A 7,786-nucleotide genomic window follows, 5' to 3' on the forward strand; every position below is an offset into this window, starting at 1 on the left:
CATCCACTCTTTCATTCATCTATTAATCTATTAATCCATCATTCATTCATTTATCCATCCACCTTCCATCAATTCATCTATCCACTCAATTCATCCATTAATCTATTTATTCATTCCATCCATCATGCATTCCTCCATCTGTCCATCATCCATCCATCATCCATCATCATCCATCTATCCAGTGCTCACCGCACCAGCCACATGGCTTTCAGTTGGGTGGGACCTTGAGGGTTCCAGTGTATGCTGGGATTGGGGGTAGATGTGCATTCCTAAGTAAGAGCCAGGAGAAGGGGCTGAGTGGAAGCCACATGAATTGGATCAGGGAGAAAAGGAAAGCAGGGAGAGGCTGACCTTAGACATGCTCAGAGCTGCTGTGTTTAGTGGGACAGCCAGACGTCCCCCCTCTGTTAGGGAATGCACAGACTCAGGCCGGGCGTGGTGGCTCACGCCTGTAATCCCAGCACTTTGGGAGGCCGAGGCACGTGGATCACGAAGTCAGGAGTTCGAGACCAGCCTGGCCAACATGGGGAAACCGTCTCTACTAAAAATACAAAAAATTAGCCAGGCATGGTGGCGGGCGCCTGTAATCCCAGCTACTCAGGAGGCTGAGGCAGGAGAATCGCTTGAACCCGTGAGGCGGAGGTTGCAGTGAGCCTCGATCGCACCACCGCACTCCAGCCTGGGTGATAGAGGGAGACTCTGACTCAAAAAAAAAAAAAAAGGGATGCACAGCCTCTGTGCAAAGTCCCCTCTGGTACCCACTGCACAGATGGTAAAACTGAGGCTAAAAAGAGGGTGACACCCACCCCAAGGTGTGCAGCCAAGCAGCTCCGTTCACATTCTCTAACCTGCCGTGGTAGAGCAAGGGTAGGTGCTTGGAGAATTCATTCTCCCAGGCCTGGCCTTCAGAGGAAGGGGAGTTAGGAAACTCCCCCAGGTACCCCCGCGTGTGTATCAACGGGACCTGGGAACTGGGAGGACACAGGTGCCACAGCCCCATCCCCAGGGGAAGCCAGGGACCTTGAGGCTGTGGATGGGATGCCCCTGGGACCTGGGCACTGGGGATTTAGCAGGCCCCGCCCCCCTCCTACGGGGGACGTGGAGGGTGAGTGGCTCAAGCTGTGTCTGAATCCAGCCTATCATCAGCTGGGATTTAGCAGGCCCCGCCCCCTCCCCCCTCAAGCCCAAGGTGGAGGGTGAGTGGCTCGAGCTGTGTCCAAATCCAGCCTATCATCAGCCGGGATTTAGCAGGCCCTGCCCCCCCCCCCCTCCCCCACCGCTCAAGCCTGACGTGGTGAGTGAGTGGCTCGAGCTGTGTCCAAATCCAGCCTATCATCAGCCGGGATTTAGCAGACCCCGCCCCCCCCTCCCCCCCGCCTCTCAAGCCTGACGTGGTGAGTGGCTCGAGCTGTGTCCAAATCCAGCCTATCATCAGCCGGGATTTAGCAGGCCCTGCCCCCCCCCCCCCCCCCCCCCCCAACCGCTCAAGCCTGACGTGGTGAGTGGCTCGAGCTGTGTCCAAATCCAGCCTATCATCAGCTGGGATTTAGCAGACCCCGCCCCCCCCTCCCCCGCCTCTCAAGCCTGACGTGGTGAGTGGCTCAAGCTGTGTCCGAATCCAGCCTATCATCAGCTGGGATTTAGCAGGCCCCGCCCCCTCCCCCTCAAGCCCAAGGTGGAGGGTGAGTGGCTTGAGCTGTGTCCGAATCCAGCCTATCATCAGCCCGGATTTAGCAGGCCCTGCCCGCCCCCCCTCCCCCACCGCTCAAGCCTGACGTGGTGAGTGAGTGGCTCGAGCTGTGTCCAAATCCAGCCTATCATCAGCCGGGATTTAGCAGGCCCCGCCCCCCCACCTCTCAAGCCTGACGTGGTGAGTGACTCGAGCTGTGTCTGAATCCAGCCTATCATCAGCCCGGATTTAGCAGGCCCCGCCCCCCCCACCTCTCAAGCCTGACGTGGTGAGTGGCTCGAGCTGTGTCCGAATCCAGCCTATCATCAGCCCGGATTTAGTAGGCCCCGCCCCCCCACCTCTCAAGCCTGACGTGGTGAGTGACTCGAGCTGTGTCTGAATCCAGCCTATCATCAGCCGGGATTTAGCAGGCCCCACCCACCCCCAAGCCTGACGTGATGGGTAAATGATTCGAGCTGTGTCCGAATCCAGCCCATCGCCAGCCTCAGAGGCCGAGGCGTCACCTCACGGCCACGCGTCTCCCCACGTGTCGGGAAGGGCCTGTCCCCTTCCCACCCCATCCCCACCCCGCTCGCCTTCTCGACGTTCCGTTGAGTGGTTTCTAATCCCTCCCCCGTGGACCCGGCGGCGGGCGGATGTGCCTCCAGGGAGCGGGCGAGGGTCCCAGCCCGGCTGCCCAGGGGCGGCCTTGAACTCAGCAGCCTTCTGTGAGGGCCCCGGCTTGGCCAAAGACCAGGGGGACGGTCTGAGGGGAACGTGCCGCCACCTGTGTCTGGGGATGTGGACCCCAAGCCTGGCACGGGTCGTGACCTGCAGCAGATCTGAGCTCCACGGGCTTCCTGCCCGCAGCCCGCCGTTCCGCCCCGGCCCGCCCTGGCCTCAGCTGCCCCTTAAGCAGGGGGATGCCCATCCTGACCTCCGGGTTCCCTGGGACAGAATTAGAGCGCGAGCGTCATCGAGGGGCAGCTCGCGGGAACTTGGCAGGTGTCAGGCCTCACGCCAGTGCCGCCCCGGTCAGGGTCCCAGCCACGGCCGCCACACTGGCTTTGGGGCCAACAGGGGCCCTCGGCTGGGGGTCGTGGCTCTGCCGGGTCCCTCTGCTCATCCTAGGCCCGCACATCCGCCAGTCACGCTCATCACACTGATCCCCGTGGGCCCAGCAGGCCTCCCGCAGCCCCACCTGAGAGTGGGCACCACAGAGCCCAACCCCGGGCCTCTTCTCAGGCAGAGCCCAGCACGGGCAGAGGCGAGCATAGCAGGGCAGGCCCCTGGTGCAGCCCGTCCCCACTGTGGCCACGCAGGACTGACTGGCTTGGAGAGACATGGTCGGAGACAGAAACCAGGAGGCGGAGGGAGAAGCCGTGTTCCTGAGCCCGTCGTGGGTCTCCCGGGCTGGGCCTCCGTGCAGAGCCCCTCCACAATTATGTACAATTCTATTTGCTGAGCGGAACCAGCAGGCTACAAAACAAAGCCCAAGTTTTCTAACATGTGGAGGAGATGTGGATGCAAATGCTGGCCCCAAGTAACTATTCTGGACCTGGAGGCCTCCGGTGCAGGAGAAGCAGGCAGCGGGCAGCAGGCTGGGCTTGCCCTGGGACAAGAGGAGCTCCAGCAAGGTGGAGGCCGGGGAGCGTGACCATCCCATTGTTCCTGGGGCTGCCCTGCATCCACGGCCCTGCTGCTGTACATTCCTTCCTTCCTTCCTTGCTCCTGGGGAAAGGCAGAGGCCCCAGAGCCTCCAGTAGCCCAAGACCTGGGACCTTGGCCTCCTTGAGAGTCTCATTCCTCCTCCTCCGTGTGAGGCCCCCAACCAGAGCCCAGCCCCAGGGTCTCAGGGGTCCCCTGCCTGGTGCATTATTTTTTATGCCATTTAAGTGACCACTTTCTTCCTCAGGAAGGAACTTCTAAAGTAAAAGCTGGCAAGACTCAGCAGAAAATAAATATCAAAGCTGCTTCTGCCGCCCCAGCTTCACTCAGGCCCTGGCCACTCCTTCACCGGTCTTCACTGCTGCGTCCTAGAACCACCGGGTCTGCAACCAGGTCTGATGTCTGGTGTGGACATTCAGGGATGAGGTCCCCTGGGGCTAAATGAATGGACAGATTCTGAAAAGCAGAAGCTACATCCGAGGGGTCTCTGGGCCTCAAATTGTTCTCTGACCTGCAGCCGTGAGGCGTGATGCTCACTCGGAAGCTCCCAGAACCTGGAGGCTGCCTTCTCTCAACACGTGAACAAGCAAGGGGCCAGGTTCAATTAAACACCTGCCTGCCCAGAGCACCAGGCCCAAAAGCAAGCAAACAACAAACAAAATCAAATCAGGCCTTCACAACTCCCCAAATCATGTGTAAGTTTCTACAGAGCAGAAGCCAAAAATATATGTTATTTAACTGGATCCTATTTACATATATTTTTATGGCTGCTCTAAAAAATTATCACAAACATAGTGCCTTCACCCCATTTCCCCTGATGTGATTATTACACATTGGATGCCTATATCAAAATATCTCATGGACCCCATAAATAGCTACACCCTCTATGTACTCATGACACTTTTTTATAAAGAGAACACTTAGCTTCCAGTTGTGCAGGTTAGACGTCTAAAATGGTCTCCCTGGGCTACATCAGGTCTCGGGAGGGTTGGTCCCTTCTGGAGGCTCCAGAGGAGAAGCCATTTCCTCCTTTCCAGCTTCCTGAGGTGCCCAAATCCCTTGGCCCTCAGGCCCATCCTCCGTCTTCAGAGCCAGCGGTGTCTTGTTGCTGAGACCAGCTCTGCCCTGCGCCTCTATGTTGAAGGGCCCCAAGATTCCACTGGGTCCCCCCAGATAATCCAGGGTCACCTCTCCATGTCAGGTGGCTGACTGGCAGCCTCAATTCCACCTGCCACCCTCAGACCCCCTGGCCAGGGAGCCCATGTGTTCCGTTTCTGTGCACTGGGAGGTGGGCATGTTTAGGGGGCCCCCTTCTGCCTCCCATGGGTCTGCAGGGCCTGACTTTGTAACTTGAGATTATGCTTAGGGTGCCCAGATGCAAAAAACAAAAGCGCAGCACACAAAAACACAGGGCGCCCAGCTCAACAGGAAGTTTGGAGAAGCGGTGACTGATTTTTTAGTGTAAGTCTGTCCCAAATATCGCAGAATCCATCCAAATGCTGCTGGACACCCCGTGTCTCAGCCGCGGGATTGCCACGCTGCGCTCTTAGTGTGTCTCAGCCGCGGGATCGCCACGCTGCGCTTAGTGTGGGCCCAGAGCTGCCGGTGCAGAGGAGGGTTTCTGAGTTGGAGGAATGGAGGTGCGTTTCCCCCGCAACTTCCTCGGGATGCCCGGTGTGGACATGCAGGGATGAGGTCCCCTGGGGCTAAATGAATGAACAGATTTCGAAAAGCAGAAGCTATGTCTGGGGGGTTCTGGGCCTCGAATTGCTCAGAGACTTGCAGCACTCGGGAGATGCTTTCCCTGCAGGCAGCAGGCTCTGAATTGTCCTTTAGCCCCTGACCTGGGGTGTGGCGAGAAGGAGATGGAGGCAGGCCGGCGCGGCGTGGTCACAGACGGTGGTGCTGACGCACGGCTGCTCAGAGAGGACTTGGAACTCGAGGCCAAGCTCGTTATTCTGGGGGTGACTGGCTCCCAGTGTCTGGATGGGTCGGAGCCCCACCACAGCCGGCCTGGACTGGACTGGAAACGGTACCCATTAACAACCCCTGGGCCACCCGGAGCCCCCAGCTCCCGAGACTCTGGGGTCTGGTTTGCGACTGTTTGTCACCCACGGGCCCCTCCACCAGTTCCTTTCGGTGAGTGTTGATTCAGGCAGAACCAGACAACCAGGCACTAGTTTGCTCTCTGGAGGAAAGCAGGAAGCTGAGAAAAGCACTTTGCCGCTGCCACACTGAGTGTGGACTTATTTTTTTTTTTTTTTTTTTTTTTTTTTTTTTGAGACGGAGTCTCGCTCTGTCGCCCAGGCTGGAGTGCAGTGGCCGGATCTCAGCTCACTGCAAGCTCCGCCTGCCGGGTTCACACCATTCTCCTGCCTCAGCCTCCGGAGTAGCTGGGACTACAGGCGCCCGCCACCTCGCCCGGCTAGTTTTTTGTATTTTTAGTAGAGACGGGGTTTCACCATGTTAGCCAGGATGGTCTCGATCTCCTGACCTTGTGATCCGCCCGTCTCGGCCTCCCAAAGTGCTGGGATTACAGGCTTGAGCCACCGCGCCCGGCCGTGTGGACTTATTTCTTAGAGAAGCCTGTGTGTGCTGGTGCCAGCCAGGCCTCGGAGCAGCACAGCCTGGGGGTGAGGCACCCTCCTCTCCGCGCGCCTACGGGGCTCTCCTTCGGAACCTCAGACCAGGGGAAGTTCTTGTCTCCAGAACGGCCGTCTCGGCCTCCAGGCTGGAGTGTGGCTCACAGAGGCTGGGCAGCCAGGAGACAGCAGCCCTGGGATATTCCAAACATTCCTGGAGAGCTCCTGTGTGTTTGCAGGGAAGGACGGCCGTGAGCTTGAGCCGAGGGTGGAGTCACCAGCCAAGTCTTCCAAGGAGGCTCCCTCCAGATCCACACCTGGGTGCAGCTTGTGATTTTTTGATTTTTTTATTTTTTTGAGACGAAGTCTTGCTCTGTCTCCCAGGCTGGAGTGCAATGGCGCCATCTTGGCTCACTGAAACCTCCACCTCCCAAGTTCAAGTGATTCTCCTGCCTCAGCCTCCCGGGTAGCTGGGATTACAGGCCCGTGCCACCACGCCCAGCTAATTTTTATATTTTTAGTACAGATGAGGTTTCACTGTGTTGGACAGGATGATCTCAAACTCCTGAGCTCAGGTGATCTGCCTGCCTCAGCCTCCTAAAGTGCTGGAATACAGGGGTGAGTCACTGTGCCCAGCCGGCTTGCGATTTTTCAGAGGCATCTGAGTTCTCCGGCCACCACAGCCCTCATAAAGAGGGGGGTTGAAGCTCCTTTGGCCACAGGGCATTGGAGTGTAACTGTAAGAAGACCTTCTCAGGGAACCCCCTAGTCCCGAATTCTTTCCCCTGATTCAGTAAGAAATTATAATTAATTTCTTTTTCAGTAAAAGGCAAAGCTATTTTTAAATTACAAGCCTGATTGAATTAACAAAACGTTAGACAATTAGCAGTCCTTTAAAATTTTTTTCATGTTGTTTAAAATGCATCTTGAATTTATTTATGTGTTTTTTTCTGTTTCCATCCTTTTCCTGTGTCCTGGATGTTAGGTAAAGAGTGTGGCCTCCCATCTACCGACCTCGTGCCATAAAGATGCAGTCAGACGGGGGCTCTGGCGGTCCGGAGCTCAGCTCTGCACCACATCCTCTGTTCCCCGTTTCCCAAGATTGCTTCTGAACACACCTTTCTCTCCCGCCCTATGGGGTACACCGCACCCATGACAGCTTCTGTGGGACCAGAAATGCAGGGGCGAGGAGGGCAGGAGGTGGAGGAAACAGATCTGGGTCTGGGTTCTATTTGTGGGTCGGCAATGTAAGAACCAGGCGAGCTGACCGGGTGGCTGGGCCGTGTGGACGCAGGTCAGCACTGCGCCATGGTGCTCTCGGGAGTCAAAGCTCCAGCCCACCTTGCAGGGCTGGGCCCGTCTGTTCCAGAAAGCACCTCTGCAGCCACACGGCAGCAGCTGCACATTGATGGCAGCGTTGGATCCTCTGACCACAGCTGAAGCTTTGACCAACAAAAGTCCCAGGGAGCTGCTCAGGGCAGGATCAGAAAGGAGGGTGCTTAGCAAGCCACGAATTGCTGACCCTCCCTGGGAGGCCCCGAGAGCTCTTCTCTCCTTCACATTTTCGCCCTGGCAGCCATCGTGGCGCAGACCTTGGAGCAGGGGCAGCTCTTCCCCCTGGGTCTGGCGTCAGGAGCGTGTCCCACCGGCTCCGTTGCCGCAGACTCGAAACCCCACCTGGGGCAGCAGCCGGATCAGCACTGGGGGCACCGGAGTCCCTCAACCTCGGCCTCAGATCAGCATCCACCCAGCCCTCCTGCCCCACATCCGAGCCATTTCAAAGCTGCAGGGACATTGGGACGATAGGGAAGTGGGCCGAGGACAGCGCCAGGGAAGGCTTGTCTGAACTCCTCAAATCACGGGGTGC

General features: G+C 57.7%; 1 long non-coding RNA gene across 1 annotated transcript in view; it reads left to right on the top strand.

Annotated features, from left to right (window-relative positions):
• LOC126929828 (uncharacterized) overlaps nt 1-4,260 on the top strand; it is an 8,514-nt gene extending 4,254 nt beyond the window's left edge. The window contains exons 2-3 of the long non-coding RNA XR_007717287.1: nt 3,585-3,730; nt 3,855-4,260. This is a non-coding gene — a long non-coding RNA (uncharacterized LOC126929828). The remainder of the gene's footprint in view (nt 1-3,584; nt 3,731-3,854) is intronic.
• Nucleotides 4,261-7,786: the final 3,526 nt, after the last annotated feature.

This window comes from Macaca thibetana, chromosome 10 (genome assembly GCF_024542745.1).
Source record: "Macaca thibetana thibetana isolate TM-01 chromosome 10, ASM2454274v1, whole genome shotgun sequence".
NCBI classification, from domain to species: domain Eukaryota; kingdom Metazoa; phylum Chordata; class Mammalia; order Primates; family Cercopithecidae; genus Macaca; species Macaca thibetana.